Source organism: Podarcis pityusensis (assembly GCF_964106645.2).
Source record: "Podarcis pityusensis genome assembly, chromosome: 2".
Taxonomy (NCBI): Eukaryota; Metazoa; Chordata; class Lepidosauria; order Squamata; family Lacertidae; genus Podarcis; species Podarcis pityusensis.
Window position 1 is genome coordinate 102025481 of NC_138029.1, and position 16885 is coordinate 102042365.

General features: G+C 44.3%; 1 protein-coding gene across 1 annotated transcript in view; it reads left to right on the forward strand.

Annotated features, from left to right (window-relative positions):
• PRICKLE2 (prickle planar cell polarity protein 2) overlaps window positions 1–16885 on the forward strand; it is a 267560-nt gene that overhangs the window by 91481 nt on the left and 159194 nt on the right. The gene's annotated exons all lie outside the window — the stretch shown is intronic.

Here is a 16885-nt window from a genome sequence, read left to right on the forward strand (position 1 = left end):
CTCAGCTTCAGGATCTGTCCTTCCAGTGAGCACTCAGGGCTGATTTCCTTCAGAATGGATAGGTTTGATCTTCTTGCAGTCCATGGAACTCTCAAGAGTCTCCTCCAACACCATAATTCAAAAGCATCAATTCTTTGGCGATCGGCCTTCTTTATGGTCCAGCTCTCACTTCCATACATCACTACTGGGAAAACCATAGCTTTAACTATACGTCCCTTTGTTGGCAGGGTGATGTCTCTGCTTTTTAAGATTTCAGTATTCACCCAAAATGCATAAGAGACCAGAAGTGTCACAAAAAAACTTCACATAAAGGGTGGGGACAGGGCAGGACATGTTCTGCCAACATGCGCCATGGCCGGGAATAGAACCTCTGTGCAAAATGTTCATCATCTGTATAATGAACATGTCAGACACACCTAAGTGCCACATCTTAGGGGCGGCTTTCTCCCAGTCGTCCTCCTCCCCCAAGTAGCAAGCTACCAAGAGGGCTCCCTCTTTTGAAGATTTTTCAGGAAGGAGGTGGTGTCTAGGATATTGAGGGCCTAAGTCAAACACTAACTTGACATACCATCCAACTTTTTCAGACCCAAAACCAGGACGCGTCTTCCGGGCTGCTTTTCTTGGGGCAAGAGCAGAGAGTGAGAGTGCGGCACCCAAAATGGTGGCTGCGATCTCACATTAAAAACCACGATGTCCCTTTTCTTCTGGGGCACTTGGCAAGTATAACTTGAGCACCTTGAATTGGGCCTGGGAATAAACTGGCAACCAATGCAATTGTTTTAAATCTGGCAATATGTGATCTAAATGGAACTCAGCCAGCAATTTTGGAAGAACTGAAGTTCCCAAGTCATCTTCAAGGGCAACCCCACATAGAGTGCTTTGCAGTGGTTCAATATGGAAGTTACCAGAACAATGGAATATGTGCCCTAGAGGGGCCACAGCTGGCAAAGGAGTCACAGCTGGAAAAAGCCATTCCTAGCCACCAAGGCCACTTGAGCCTCCAGTAAAAGGGTTGAATCCAGGAGCACCCCAAGTTACGGAAGCAGAACCCTGCCCAGGAGAAACTGTCTCCCCGCTTCCCATATGTGAGAAATTGGTGCACATGCCATATTGATCTATGTCGTAGGGCTTTCTTCTTATTGCAAATAGCAGCTGTGGAGGGGGATTCCAACCATGTGTGCAGAGTGGAGGGATGGGTTAATGCCCCTCCCCACATGCCATGGTTTGAATTCCCACACCTCCCGCCAACTATCCATGAGAGAAAAAGCAATTACTAAGCACCAAACTATACCAAATGTCAGATTTAGCATGGCCTTTAGACCTGCCTCTTAACAATGGACAATGTGGTTTACATTTAAGAGTACTAATTTGTGACATTCCTTTGAGAAAGTGGCCCTAGTAGCTAACTGAAGAATTCTAAGCATTCTCTCCCAGCTCCGTATCATATTCTTTGTACTGCAAAATTTCGAAAGTGACCACAACTCATGAGTGAAAATCCAATTGGTTCTCGAAGCTAATGTAATTAATTTTCCATCGAAGAAGCTGCCTTTCACCAATGCCTAGAGTAAGGACTATAATCAGAAAATTGGTGACTAATTGTACCACTTAGCTATATTAAAAGAACCCATGTTTGGTGGTGTCCATAAAATTCATATAAATTGTGTTAAGTCTCAAATTGGTGAAGGGACAGTAAAAAAAGAGAAGAAAAGAAAAGGAGAGAGAGAGAGAGAGAGAGAGAGAGAGCGCTAACATGAGGCTGCCTAAGGATTTCAGCTTTTTGTTCCCAGCTTTAGGCCTATCATTATTACTCATGTCTTGCTATAAATTGCTTTTCCACATGCAGTAGAAATTCTCAGCTGGTTTTCATATATTGTATTTCACTAATTAGTATATTTTGGATACTATATTGGAACTTTTCAACAAGGACACTATTCAAAATTCAGTTGTTGCTTTATTCTCCAAGTTACACGATATGGGAAGACAGGTTTTACAACAGTTTAATAGATGGATTTATTTTTAGGCCTCGTTCAGATAGAGCAGTATTATTTTTCTTTCAAACTGGGAAATGTTAATGCCCTGTTTTTGTTCCTTCAAATAATATCAGCCAAAAATGAAATATTTTCCTTTCTTTGGTGCCAGTTAAAATGGATTCCCAATCTGTAAAGAGCACCTGGCTAGCCAAGTGGTATACATATGTACTTAAGAACATTCAAGGTACATTAAAGCTGTGTATGGTGGTGTCCCCAGAGGGACTGTTAGCTATAATTGCATTATTTTCCAAAGATTTAGGAAAATATGAGTTTGTGACAGATGGAGAAATATGAAATGATGGCACTGTTTGTTTAGCAATAAGTATCTTTCTCTTCACAGAGTATTGCAATATCTTAGAAAATAATGGATCTCAAGCTATAGAAGAGTTTTTAAAAGTAACCCTGATTTGGACAAATATTAGGGGTGTGTATCAACTGTGTGTGTCTTCCAAAGCAACTACTCTTGTACAAGCTTAGGAATGGAAAGTGTAATACTGGTGGGCAACAAAAGAGATTTTAAAATGCTCCCAAGGCAGATCTTTAAAAAATGTAATATAAACACTGACAAGTGGGAAACACTGGCCTGCGTGCGCCCCAGTTGGAAAATAGCCTCTACTAAAGGCATCGTGGATTTTGAAGAAGCACAAATTCAGGATGAAAGGGAGAAATGAGCTAAGAGGAAGGCACGTTTGGCAAATCCTCACCATGATCAGCTCCCACCCAGAAACCCATATCCCCACTGTGGAAGGATATGCGGATCCAGAATTGGCCTCCACAGTCACTTATGGACTCACTGTTAAACCTGTGTTCATGGAAGACAATCTTACTTGGCCACGAATGATCACCAAGAGAGAGAGAGAGAGAAAGCGCTCACTAAATAATGAGGTGCATCAGAGTAGGCTCTGAGATTACTCCATTAACAAGGCATATCAAAGCAGATCAGTGAGTTTCCAACCATTCTTTACTTCCCCCCACAAAAAAGGTTTAATGGATTTTTGTAACAATGGCAGAGACTTTAAACTAGGCTTGAGAACAAGACAGCACTCTAAGCAGAAGATTGCCGGTTATGTACTGAAGTTCTCACCCTGGGCCAGCAGGGGGATACTGTAGATAGTTTTCACTCAGGTCCACATATGCAAATAAGGAATTGAAAGTGACGTTCAGTGATTGGATAGTTACAGAAAGTTGTTACTGTTGCTTTGTAGTTGAGCTCTATATAAACAGGTTGGCTGAACCCTTCAGCCCAGTTCTGTTCTGGCCTGTGAATAAACAAGAGCTGTCTGAAGAATCGCTGTGTCATCTGATATGTTCGCCCACAACTTAATACTGCCCTCTTGCAGGCTTTCAAACAGAGGAGGGTCCCCTGTAAATGAGGACGCATGGCCATTCTAGGTGCGTGAGGCAATGTAGAGGGTTGCAAAAATTTGCACTTTATGCAGGACGCTTGTGTGTCCTGGCTCTTTTGCAGTTCACACGAAGCAGAATAGGAGTTAGGGGTTGGGTGTGGAGAGGGGGAGTGAGCCCCAAGGGCAGTTTTACAGGTAGAAGTGTGTGTGTGTGTGTGTGTGTGTGTGTGTGTGTGTGTGTTGGCTTAACAAGCATAAGGTGGCGAGCTAACAGCATGAAAAGAGGCAGCGGGAGTAGCAAGAGCAGGTACCGCTAGCATCCGAACCCTCCCTTTGCAAGCAGGATTTGGAGCTGCTTGACTGCAGGCCGTGATTCAGTTCATGCCCATGCTGTTAGCGATGCTGTTACTAAGGAGTTTCAGCAGGTCCTCTCTTTCCACGGGCACATTCACCCTCTAAGTGCCATCTCTAAGATGGCACCCCTGTGCCATCATTCTTCTGCACAGATAGCTGGGAATAAGGAGAGAGGAGATAAGGGAGAGGGGCGGGGGGAGCATGTCTGCTGCGCGTGCCTCATGCTCACCAATGGAGATATCGCACTTTTGCGTGAGGCCCAGGGATGTCTAACAGAATCGGATGTTTCCTGGGGGAAGCAACGCCATTATCTTGCCTGGGATCTGTTTTTCGCCTGTGGAACTGGCAGTGGGTTGCTGTGTCGAGAGGTACGGAGCCATTGGTGTGAAGAATAGAAGCTCCAGGCTTATGTGGAGTCTGGCGGGGGGAAAGGGAGAGACAGAGACACAATTGCAGTGCGAGGGATAGAAGGGTTTCTTTTATCAGAAATGACCAGAGTATGGCATAAAGACACACTCCGAGTTAGCATCTCAAGCACAGCTGATGTCTCTTGCCGCTTCCTAAAAGACAGGCAGGTCACAAGGCTTTTTTTATTTATTTTATTTAATTTTTTACTCTTCAGCCCCCTAGCAATCCAAGATTCACCGACCCCTAGTCTTAAAACACCAAAGGATTTGAAAACAAACACACAAGCACCATGTGGAGCAGATCGGGAGCTGTTTGCTTTACACAGTGGTACCATTAGGCTTGTATGGATGCAAGCTATTTTATTTTTAAACAAGTACATTAGGAAGCGTTAAAGATCTCATTAGCGTGCCAATCACAACTCCCCCACTGTTCAAAAACATTTAAATGTTTGGGAGCTGCCTGTGAATGCCTAATGGAGACTGGTAATTAAGCAAGATTTGCACCAAGCAACCAATTGGTTTCTCAATTTTAATTTCTCATTTTGAGGCTGCTCGGAGCAAATAAAGTAAGACGTGCACGGATAGGCAGTCTCTGTACTCCTGCATTGTCAGTATTATCTCACTTCTAGTTGTCTGCACCTACCCCTTTCCCCCAAATTCCCCACTATGTACTTTGTGACTATAGCCTCTCTACTATGGCCGCATTCACCCCATACATTTAGAGCCAGTGTGGTGTAGTGGTTAAGAGTGGTGGACTCATAATCTGGTGAACCAGGTTTGATTCCCCACTCCTCCACATGCAGCTGCTGGGTGACCTTGGGCTAGTCACACTTCTCTGAAGTCTCTCAGCCTCACTCACCTCACAGAGTGTTTATTGTGGGGGAGGAAGGGAAAGGAGAATTTTAGCCACTTTGAGACTCCTTAGGGTAGTGTTAAAGTGGGATATCAAATCCAAAATCAAAGCACTAGGGTTCCACTTTAAACACTTGTGACTCCCCCCAAAGAATCCTGGGAATTGTAATTTGTTAAGGGTGCCAAGAGTTGTTAAGAGACCCCTATTCCCTCACACAGCTACAATTCCCAGAGTCCCCTGTGAAGAAGAATTGGTCGTTGAACTACTCTGAATTGTAGCTCATGTGATTTAAAGGTACGATGTGTACCTAGCCATCCATTCCTCATCGTTGAAGAAAGATTCAAGTCCCAATTACATGGAATGGAAGGGAGGGGCGCCATTTTGTCCTTCAACTCAGGCAGCGAAATGTGTTGCGCAAGGCCCAGCAGGGAGAATATGGTTTCTCGATTTCTGTTTCTGCAACCAAGAGGAAGAGGTCAATCAGTGCAATCCTGTGTGTTTACTCGGAAGTAAGTTGCAGTGTGTCTTGTAGCAGGGTGTGTTTTGGATTGCAGCCTGAATCCCACAAAACAACCAAGGAACAACTACTAAAAAAGCAAAGCCGACCCCTCCTGTCTAGAAAAAAACCCCATGTACACAAACATCCCATTTAAAAGGAACTCTCTGTCGTATGTTTAGTCCTTGTGTTTCTTTGGCGATGTTTCTTTTTGCAATAACAACTACGCTTTCACATCCACTGCTACATGAAAAAATGATCAAACGACAAGAGTGGCTTTGCATGAAACAGCCAACCGCAGCAGCACTCTGAGGCAATGTCTATCAAGATAAAAAAAATAAGAAACATTCCTCCCTCCAATCTTGATCTCTCTTCCCCCTACAACCACTTGTAATGTTTACATTGGGTGCCAGAGGCCCTCATGCATTTTGCATAAAGTATGTACATAATAGTGTCTGAGTTCTTTTTTTTTTTTTTTTTTTTTTACAACCCAAATATACTGAAGGTTTTGCTTAGCCTGCTGGGCTTGAGGTGTGGAATAAAGCAGTTTATTATCAAAAGGATATCTGCCGAGGGAGTACAAGAATAGGGATCAGCCTTGTGAGCAGATGGGGAGAGTGCATATTTTAATAAAGGGCTCTGAAAACACCTTCCTGTCAGCAAGAGAGCTGGAAGATGAAGATCCTGCCTCGTCCCAAAAGATTGCAGTGCCACAGGTACAGAATTCCTATAAATATCTCAGTGCAGCTTAGGGTTCCTGCTGTTGGGGCAAGTATATAGGCAGGTGGTGTGGTTGGCTGGGAATTGCGGACAGAAAGGGTTATAGCTCTGGGGCGGAAGCGTCCGGTATTTAATTGATTATTTCAGTGATATTTATGGCATTTCCTCACTTTTCCTTCAGAGGAGACCAGGGGAGTGTGTCCAGTTTGAATCCAGGTATCTCAGGCCCTTAGTCTTGACATTCTAACCATTTGCACCCCAATGGCTGCCAACATATCCATCAACTGACCTATCCTATGCATTCAGCGATTCACATCTCTACAGCTTGCCTCTTGGATTCAGCAGAAATGTTTTCCACATTTCTGCTGAACACTAGAGCCGAGGCTTACAGCTTAAAGTGAGAAAACAGGGTGGAGGCTCTGCAGACGTTACAGAAAGCCTACATGGAAAACATCTGGTTGCAGGAAATTGTGCAACTGTCACATGTAGATTGTTACCTTGAAATGATCCTCTGTGTGTGTGTGTGTGTGTGTGTGTGCGCGCGTGTGTGTGTGCGCGCATGCACGTGCACACACTGGGAGGCTGTGACCTCAGTGCATGTACATGGCAGACTATATGTGACAGGTTTCGTGCACCGCAACAGAGAGGCTGTTATTTCTAAAACATGTTCCAATAATCCCAACAAACCGAGAGTGGGTCAATATTTCATTTTCGGCAGGCTCTAATTCAAGCCGCAGCTCCTGTCAGCACAAGCTCCCAGTCAATTGAAATAACTGAGGGGAGGAGGGAGGCAGAAAGAAAGAGAAAGAGAGAGAGAGATAAGTAATGTGTGCCCTGTACTGGAATGCCGACAGTAATACATTTGGTAATTTGATGCTTCATAAATGCAATCTTCTCGTTGCGTATGTGACAGCGCTAGCTGTCTAATTTATCTGTCTGTGTGTTCGCACTGCAGGATATACTGTATGCGAACGCATGGCTTGGTGGGGGCGAGGTGTGAAAAATAAAAATAACAGCAAGTAGAGGGGAGTGTAGCGCCATTAAAGCGAAACGGTTCTCTCTCTCTCTCTCTTGCTTGAGTTGGAGGGAGAATGCTTGGATACCGAAGGGAGAAAAGGCTCCAATGCGCAGATTAATGTGCCTTCGGAAGCCCCTCCATACTGTATTGAGTGCAAGCAGAAAACAGTGGCATAGTTAATCAACACAACTCAGCGGATCCTCTCCCTCGGTAACCACATTTTAGACAATATGCAGCAAAACTTGCTGAGTGTTAGGAAGCTATCAAGCCGCCTCACTGGTCAGGCTGATTTCTGATATCTGTGCGAATAAGCTTTCATGAAAAGCCGGCCTCCGCCTTGGAAACTGATTTGAATTGGTAGAGTTCAGCCCTGCGATGCGTGAAATAGATGACACAGAGACAAACGGTGGATCAGCAGAATGCTGTGGGTGTAGCGTATCTTGATTTCAGCAGGGTTTTTGGCAAAGTCCCCCGTGGTATCCTTTCAGAGAACCTGGTAAAATGTGGGCTGGACAATGGTACTACTGTGAGGTGGATTTGGAGCTGGCTGGCTGGCTGAACCCAAAGAGTTCTCGCCAATGGTTCCTCGCCATCTTGAGAAAAGGTGTCAAGTAGGGTTGTCACAGGGTTCTGTCCTGGGCCCAGTGTTGTCCAACATCTTTATACAGTGGTACCTCTGGTTATGAACTTAATTCGTTCCGGAGGCACGTTCTTAACCTGAAACCATTCTTAACCTGAGGTACCACTGTAGCTAATGGGGTCTCCCACTGCCAGTGTGCCGCCGGTGCACGATTTCTGTTCTCATCCTGAGGTAAAGTTTTTAACCCAAGATACTACTTCTGGGTTAGCGGATTCTGTAACCCAAAGTGTTTGTAACCTGAGGTGTTCGTAACCTGAGGTACCAATGTAAATGATTTAGATGAAAGAATTGAGGGGATGCTTATCAGATTTGCAGATGGCACCAAACTGGGAAGGGTAGCTAATGCCTCAGAAGACCAAATCAGGATTCAAGATGGCCTTAACAGGTTGGAGAACTGGGTCAAAACTGTTTATTCATTTAATAAAATGTATGCACTGCTTCATTGTGTGAAAACAAAACCAAAACCAGCAATGACAACCTCAAAGCTGTTTACGAAAAGACCAAACAATAAAATCAAGAATAATAACGATACTTTATAGTTAAAATACTAAACCAAATTAAAATCTGCACCAGCATTTCCAAACATCTGAGTAGGCTTGCTTAAACAAGAATGGTTTGTTCATGGCATTATATACTGATAGTTACAGCATGAACTTTGGCCTGGTAGCAGATCAGCAACCAGTGCAGATCTCTGAGCACAGGTGTTCTATGCTGGCAAGGCCTCACTGCTCTCAGCAATGGTGCTGTAAATTCTCCAGTCAGGAGCTTCTTACTGAGTGCAGCTAATCCCAGTACAGTTTGCATTTTGGTGCCAAATTTAAAAGAACACAAGGCATGTGCCTGTAATGTTCCCAAACTCTCCTTTGTTGCTGCCCCACATCTGACGCCATATTAGGGCTGTGAGTTGGAGATTTCCCACCTGTGCTCTAAGGAGCTCTATCGCTGCATGCATAATCATCCCCCTACATGGCTTGGTGGGGAGTCAGCATGGTGTAGTGGTTAACAGCAGCGGACTCATAATCTGGTGAACCGGGTTCGATTCCCCACTCCTCCACACGCAGCTGCTGGGTGACCTTGGGCCAGTCACACTTCTTTGAAGTCTCTCAGCCTCACTCACCTCACAGAGTGTTGTGGGGGAGGAAGGGAAAGGAGACTGTTAGCCGTTTTGAGACTCCTTAGGGTAGTGATAAAGCGGCATATCAAATCCAAACTCTTCTTCTCTTCTACATAGCGACTCTCTGGGGTTAGGCTGAGAAACAGTGGCTGGCCCACATGAGAGCTAAGTGAAGACTGAATGTGGATTTCCCTGGTTCTAGTCCAGTGCTCTAACCACTGAACAACACTGGGTTGTCACACCTTGGGTAGCAGGCCTAGACGTGGCCTCCTCAAAATGAGACCTTGGAGAGCTGCTGCCAGTCAGAGTGGACAGTTCTAGGCTAGGTGGCACAATAATCCATCTCAGGATGAGACCATTTCCATATGTGCCAATTATATAATGTGCTGCTTTGCATCATGACAACAAAAATCATTTTTTAGGAGCGGGCTGCTGACAGTTTCTCATTTACACAATAACTCGGATTGGTGCTTTGGCAAAAAGCTTGCTGCTTTTGCTAGTTGGGTGCCTAGGACGTTCAAATGAAACCATTCTGGTAACGAAGTTACCCCTGAATCTCGTGGCAAATATCTTCCTGATGCTAATGTTGACGAATTAGGAGCTCATAAACCCGAAGAAACGCTGGAATAGATTTTATCTGCAGTAGCTTGTTTTGTCTTTTGACTGCCCCATTTATTTTGCTTATCCACCAGTGGCTTGCCCTGTAGAACAAAGATGCACTTGGGTATCTCCGTAAACATATGCAGCAAATAACTTTTTTAAAAAAGGAAAAGGGAAAGAAAGAAACCTTCTCAAAGACAAATGAAAAGGCCAAATGTAGGAAAGCTGGAGATAGCTTCAAAGGAATTAAGATCTTAAGCATTTTGATGAGTATTTTATGACTGTTCCTGGCTACCTTTTATCTCCATCTGCCTCTCCAGGGTTAGTACCGTTGATTAATGATACCTATTAAAGCAAGCAGAGGTGATGCACGGTCATTTTGAGGTTTTGAGACGCCCCAGGCACAGAAGTTATATAACCCCCCCTACTCTTGCCCCCATTCCCCCATCCCCTTTGCCATGTTTATCCCAATTATTCTGTTAAGCATCTGTAAGAGGACAATGTTAACTAGCAGAACAATCCCGGGCACATTTCCTTAGAGGATAAGTACCACTGGGTCAAATGGGACTTACTCCTTACTAAGGGCTTAGGAATGTGGCATAAAATGGTAAGGACCAAACAAGGATTCTTTGCAACTGTGCAAAGTCATTGGAGGGTGAAAAAGAACAGAAACTCTCAACAGCATTATGCACAAGTGCGTACGGAAGACAAATGGTGGGTTGTTGCTTTAAAGAGAGAGGTTGAGGGGGGTAGGGGAGAGAAAGAGTCTATTTTAAGATGCTTTTCATCATAAGTTCAGCATCCAACCAGCGTAAGAAGGGAATGAAGAAGTGCTTTCCAAACTGCTCCACAATACTGTTCTGTAGGCAGACCTGTAAAGAACAGTGAGCAAATAGGTGAGAGCATCTCTTGCTTATTCTGCATAGTAAAGAGCCCAGTGGGGGAAAAATAAGGAATTCTGCCTTTGCCCTAGCTCAACCTGCTGGCTGGGTTTGATGGGAGTTGTAGTCTAAAACACTGGAAGGGCGCCAGGTTGGCAAACAGTCCTCTAACCCAAGGTACATAGATAGATAGATAGATAGATAGATAGATAGATAGATAGATAGATAGGATCTGAAATGAATTCAGCTTTGGTAATGCTTGTAAGCAAATGATAAATGCCTAGCAACAGAAAGGAATCCTGTTCAAAGCTGGACGAAATATACAGTGGTACCTCGGGTTAAGAACTCAATTCGTTCTGGAGGTCCGTTCTTAACCTGAAACTGTTCTGAACCTGAGGCACCACTTTAGCTAATGGGGCCTCCTGCTGCCGCTGCACTGCTGCTGCAAGATTTCTGTTCTCATCCTGAAGCAAAGTTTTTAACTTGAGGTAATATTTCTGGGTTAGCGGCGTCTGTAACCTGAAGCGTTTGTAACCCGAGGTACCACTGTAATCAGAAACTAAATGGCATGCTGCTTTTTAATGTCACCTCTCCCTCCCAAAATCTTAGCTGAGGCATCCATTTTATAGCAGGGCCATCTTAATATAAGGAGGCCTCCTGGACATGTAAATATCACATGGATTTTTCAAGAGCTTATTTACATATAATTCATCCTGTGATGACAACCCTTCTGCTTACTTTAAACCTTTAACATGTTTAGATGTTCAAATGGTAAATAAAACTCTCGCAGACAGTGGAAAGGAGCCGTTGGTGAAATCTGGGTTTCTTGACTCTCCAGCCTAGGATCAGCGATCATGTAAACAAAAGCAGGTTTGTGCATTCTCTCTCTCTCTGGTATGCTGCAGAAGATGGAATTTCCCCTCAAATCTACTGCAGACCATGAGTAACTTAAGAGAGTGGGGCATGCAGATGAAACATCTGGCCATTCCTTGGTCAAGTCAACAGGGGTTGATATCCCAAACAACAGCCACAAGCTAGCATTGTCAGAGACCCTTGATCATGTAAACAGGCATTAAGTGTCCTAATCGCTTGGCAACTCCCCATTTTATTTTATTTTTCTCACCTACACTTCTCCTTTACTGCTGATATAAGAGGCTGGTGTGTGTGTTTGTGTGTGTGTTGCTTTCCAGTGTTGCTTCAACCTCCTTGCCTCCTGGGTCTGCTGTGAGCCATGCAAATTGCATCTCCAGCCCCAAGGGAGGCATTTGTATTGGGGAGGCTTGGGAGAGTTCCTCTAACTTTGCCTTCCTGCTCCCGACCTTGAAGTGGCTGCCCCTGCAGGTTTCTAATCAGCGTCTTGCCCGCTGTCGCGAAGGAAGCATCTGTCTATCTCTGGATACAGGGCGGCATGGAGCAATCAGGCTTAGGGCCAGTGCTGTGCAATCTTCTCGTTCTCCCGATCTCTTAAGCAACAACAGAAAAAAAAAGCCAGCAGCGGCCCAGGGTAGAGAGCTGATAAGTCTTGGCAAGACTTGCTTTTGCATAATTACTCCCTCTTTGGTTTGCATAGATAATTTTTGACATGGTTGCACTTCTGAACTCTGCCTGCTGGCAACGTTGGGAGACTTGACCTGATAATCAAAATAGGAATTAATGGGATGTCGAAGTAGCCAAAACCCAGGAGTCACTGAAGAGCTAATTGAAGGGAGAACCCACGGGGGGGCAGGGGGAGTCTTCTGAAAAAAGTTACAGATGCTGCCCTTGCAAATGTAGATTTAAAAGGTGTTCCATTGCCCATTCACCGCAAGGGGAGTTGCAAAAAGTAGGGAGGAGATAAAACTACAGGGATTTTGTTTGTATTTAAATGTGCCTTCTTTGTTCGGTGCAGGGAAGGAAAACCGTTTCAGGGAAAAAGGCTTAAAGAAATAGTGTATTTGTCAGACAGCTCTGCTGTGTTGGGTAGGCAAGACCAGAGCTGAGCTCAGGATTTGAGGGGACTTTGGGCGTGATGGCACCCTCAGATGGATCCCCTAATTTGGAACATGCAAACAGAATTCTTTTAAGGCTGCACTCAGCCTTCTTGGGCACTCTTTGAGTTTCATTAGCTACAAACCCCCAAAATTTAGGGTCCCCTCCAAACTGGTGCCAACATTTTGCAATTGTTTAGCAGCACAAACCCCATGTATTGTAGGAACATGGTGGTCAGGGTGGGGGCGTTGCTGGTTGGGGTGGTGGCTTACCCAGTGAGCTTCATTGCTGAGTGAGGATTTGAACCCTAGTATCCCAGGGTTTCTTTATCCAACACTAACCACTGCAAAATACTCAAACCAGACAGGGTTTTTGCCACAAAACGTCCCCTTTACTCACTTCGACAATACATATACAAAAATGTGAATGTTGCATAGATGATTAGAATGGCCCCTGAGAAGTTTGCATCTCGTGTACTCAATTTGGTCCTCAAAGCCACACCCCTGAAATTAGGATAGATCACTGCTGTTAATTTAAAGGTGTTTCGTATACAGCCGCATTCCCAACACACACACACTCCTAATGTCTATGTAAGGTTGTCACTGGGGCTCTGCTGCTGTGACGTATGTGCTAAGCTATCCCTCTAAGTGTCAATGGTTTCAGTCTCTGAAAAGATGCTTCTCCACCTTTTACTGCATACCGCAGAGGGCTTCAGTAAGCATTTGCTCCTTTGCTTCAGTCACCACACTTTTCTCATTAAGATCTTCAAGAGACTTTTCACCCCCTCGCCTTCATCTCATCTCCCTGCCCCAACTGCCGCCAACACCCCTGTTGGTGCCCAGGGAGGTTTCTCTCTCTGTGTGTGTGTGTGTGTGTGTGTAATTTAGCCTGGGTAAGTAGCAGAATTTTGACTTCTGCAAAGATGCAAAAAAAAGGGGAAAAGAATTGAATTTTAAAACTGATGTTTACCAGTGCAGGTGCTGGTTTGTTCAGTTGCAATATTCTGCCTCCGTCTGGAAATGCTGCAGTGATTTTTCCTGGGAAACAGGGAGTCAAATACCTTGCAAAAAGAAAAGTATGCAGATTGTAGTCCTCTTTTTAATACTGTTTCCAAATGAAGGAGGCAGTTTATTCACCACAAGGGAGTAATGGTGTCAGCCATATTACAGCCTGGGATGATATGGTGTTGATTTGTGACTCCTGTATTAAGCCTTATGCAGTGTATGTCAGTCTGTAAGATACCTCTTTATGTGGTGGTGGCTGAAATCTTTTATCCATCAAAAATCTTTCTGTACCATCTTAAAAATTCGGGCCTCTGAAGTTTCTCTCATTCTTGGGCCTCTGGTTTCAAAAAAGGAAGGGGGAAAAAGGCAGGCCTTGTCATCTCAGCTGCTGTGGGGATTTCTGTGGAATGACAGACCTCAAGCCTCATTGAACCTTTTGACAGCTGCTTCTCATGTGGGCAAAAAATGTTTTCTTGAATTTCTTAATAATTAAAATCAGCATTGCTTCCAAAGATCACTGTAATGTGTTGTGTGTCTTTTATTTAAATAAGTATTTGCTATCTTTATTATTATTAATTCAAGTTATATCTCACCTCTCCTCCCAAAGGAACCCAGGCTGAAAGTAGCACTAGTGATATTTGTTTAAATGCAATAGGTTTAAAATCATTACATATTTTAAGGGCACATTTCAGAAGTTCACCAGTTAGAAATAAGCAACACATTTGGGTTGGGGGTGAGGGGAAGAAGTTTCAAGCCAATTATAAACCACCATCTAATTTACAAAGAATGAGCATCTCTATGTTTTCACTTGTTGACTTGGCGTGACACCACTCTTGGTTTGTAAATAACTTAAATGCCTAGACATTCCTTCTTTATCTGAAAACAGATGTTTTGATTTCTGCAACTGCAGTGAGCAGAATGGCCATATGTCCACAGACATAGTAAACTGTAACTTTTAGGGATATGCTAGGGGGAAGAGAGAATTTTTACGTTTTCTCTTATCATAATTTATTGGAGGTACATGGGGGTATGGTGCAGATGTCATGTGAGTCGAGACAGGTTGTTTGTTTATTTATAAATTTCTAATTATTTTTAAGTATGCCGCAAGCTATTTCTTATTGGGCAGTTTTAGAAAGTTTATGGGGAAGAGGTTTTAGAAATCTTCAACAAAGTTGGCGAATATTGGGACCAGGGGGTGGGCACCACCTTTTGCCTCAGCCAGTTGTTTTCCTCTTCTTCATTCAAGAGTGGGAGGCGGGGGCGGGCTGCTTTCCCCCAGTCCATCCCCATATTCCCCTGAAACTTATATAGCATCGGTGTCTTCAGATCCCATTACCTACAAAGATAAATAGATATGGATTGGTTGATTGACTTAGTAGCTGTGTGAGCGACTGATGTTATGAGGGTCACCAGACCGAGAGCATGGTGCCCACTAGTGGAGATCATGTTCTTTCAGCTTAGCCTAGGCCAGACTGTCTGAAGGGAGTATTACTCCTGTTGCATTGCTGTTTATGGTATTTACTACTCCTTAATGCCCTTTAACCAGCTTGCTCTGCCAATTGTTAAGGCGGCTAAGGAATATTTGGATCAGTTTTTGCTCTGACGCTTATGGATTTAGAAAGGTTCATCATCTGAATTGGTAGTTGTCAGTTAGGGAGGCAGGTATGTTGGTTATTCTGAATTATCACAGAGGACAAGTGAGACAGAGAGACTGAAAAATGAGCTCTTGTGCTAAAGAGAGTATCTCATATACACAGGCTTCATCAAATAATCTAGAATCACAGCTAGTCTTCAATTTCATAGTCACAACCACCAACACATTTTATATGCCACACTCATAAACATTCGCAGAAAGGATGGGGGGGACCGAAATTTTTCAACCATTGTGATTGTGAGTATGAGGATAAAGGGTGATTCAAGGTAAGCCATTCTCATTAAGAGATGCTGAATATGTGTGCTGTAAGCCACCCAGAGTGTCTGGGGAAACCCAGCCAAATGGGCAGGGTATAAATAATAATTTTTTTGTTATCTATGTTTAATACAAGGTTGTTAGATCCAAGGAATATGGTATGTATGCTGTCACAAGCCTGCAACTTCCAAAATGCACCTTGCTGAAATGACGGCAGTGGTTAGGAAGTTCTGTTCCTAGTAAGGGGCATGTCTCACAGAGTAGTTTTCAAGATGATACTTAGCTACAGCTGTAGATGTGTCCACAGATAATTCATGCAGACCACAGGTGTGGCTTCCTATTATATGGAGAAACAGCAAAGGCCACAGAACCCAATTAGTTGCAGACCACGCTTCTCCCTCCTATTGCTACATCACATTTTGTTGCACCCAAGCTATAGGACAGAGGTCAAATGTCGTCGTCCCTGCCAAAAATGGAGCCCAGGAAGCTATCTTATGTTGAGTCAGGGACCATTGGTCCATCTAACTGACATAGCAGCTCTCAAGAGTTCCAAACAGGGGACATTCCCAGTTCTACCTGCAGATGCCATGAATTGAACCTGGGCATAGCTGTCAACTTACAGATTTGAAAATAAGGGACCAGCAGCCTCAAAAATAAAGGATCAGCAGTCAAAATAAGGGGTTTTTCGGACACAGATATGTTCAACTTCTGAGCCCCTCCGAGCCAAAGGCAGAAAGCCCAGCCAGCAGCCAAACGAAGCCTCAAGCGGTGGTTCCCACAGCGCAGCAACCCGGCAAAGGGGATGCAGCAAGAAAAACCACCGTAACCTCTCCGCTGGGAAGCGCTGAGCAAAGGCGAGTCCCCAGGCAACGCAGCCAATTTGATCGGCACAAAGCATGCAAGCTCCACCCCCAGTCGTTCTTAGACTCCTTATTGGGTGAGCAACAGTGTTGGAGCCTCCCTCCTCCCTGGCTGGCAGGGAGGGAGGGAGAGGAGCTGCTTCCTTTGAAACCCGGGAAATTTAAGGGACATCATCAATAAGGGATAGCAGCGGGACACGGCGCTGGGATAAGGGACTTTCCGGCCAAATAAGGGACAGCTATGAACCTGGGAGCTTCTGCATGCAATGTAGATGCTCTGCAGATGCCTTTCTCCTCCACCATCTTACCAGGAGCAGGTAAAATGAAATATCTTGCAGTCAGACTTGCAGGACCAATAAGGTGGGGCTACCTCTCAACACCCCTTCACTATGTACCAGTCAGTTCCTGAACAATTCAAAGTCCTGGTACTTATCTATTAGAACCTTAGACATCTTGGGACCAAGAGCTGTGCCCACATCATCTTGCCAAGATCATCTTCAGAGGTTCTCCTTCCAGGGACTGTTCCATCAGAAGCAAGACAGTTAAAACTAGGAAGGGGCTTCTCAATGGTGGCACCCAGTTTGTGGAATTTCCTCCACAGGAAGGTGTGCCTCGCACCTTCTTTGCTATTTTTATAGTGCTAGGCACTCTTTTTATTTTATCCAGCTTTTTTGCTAAACCTTTG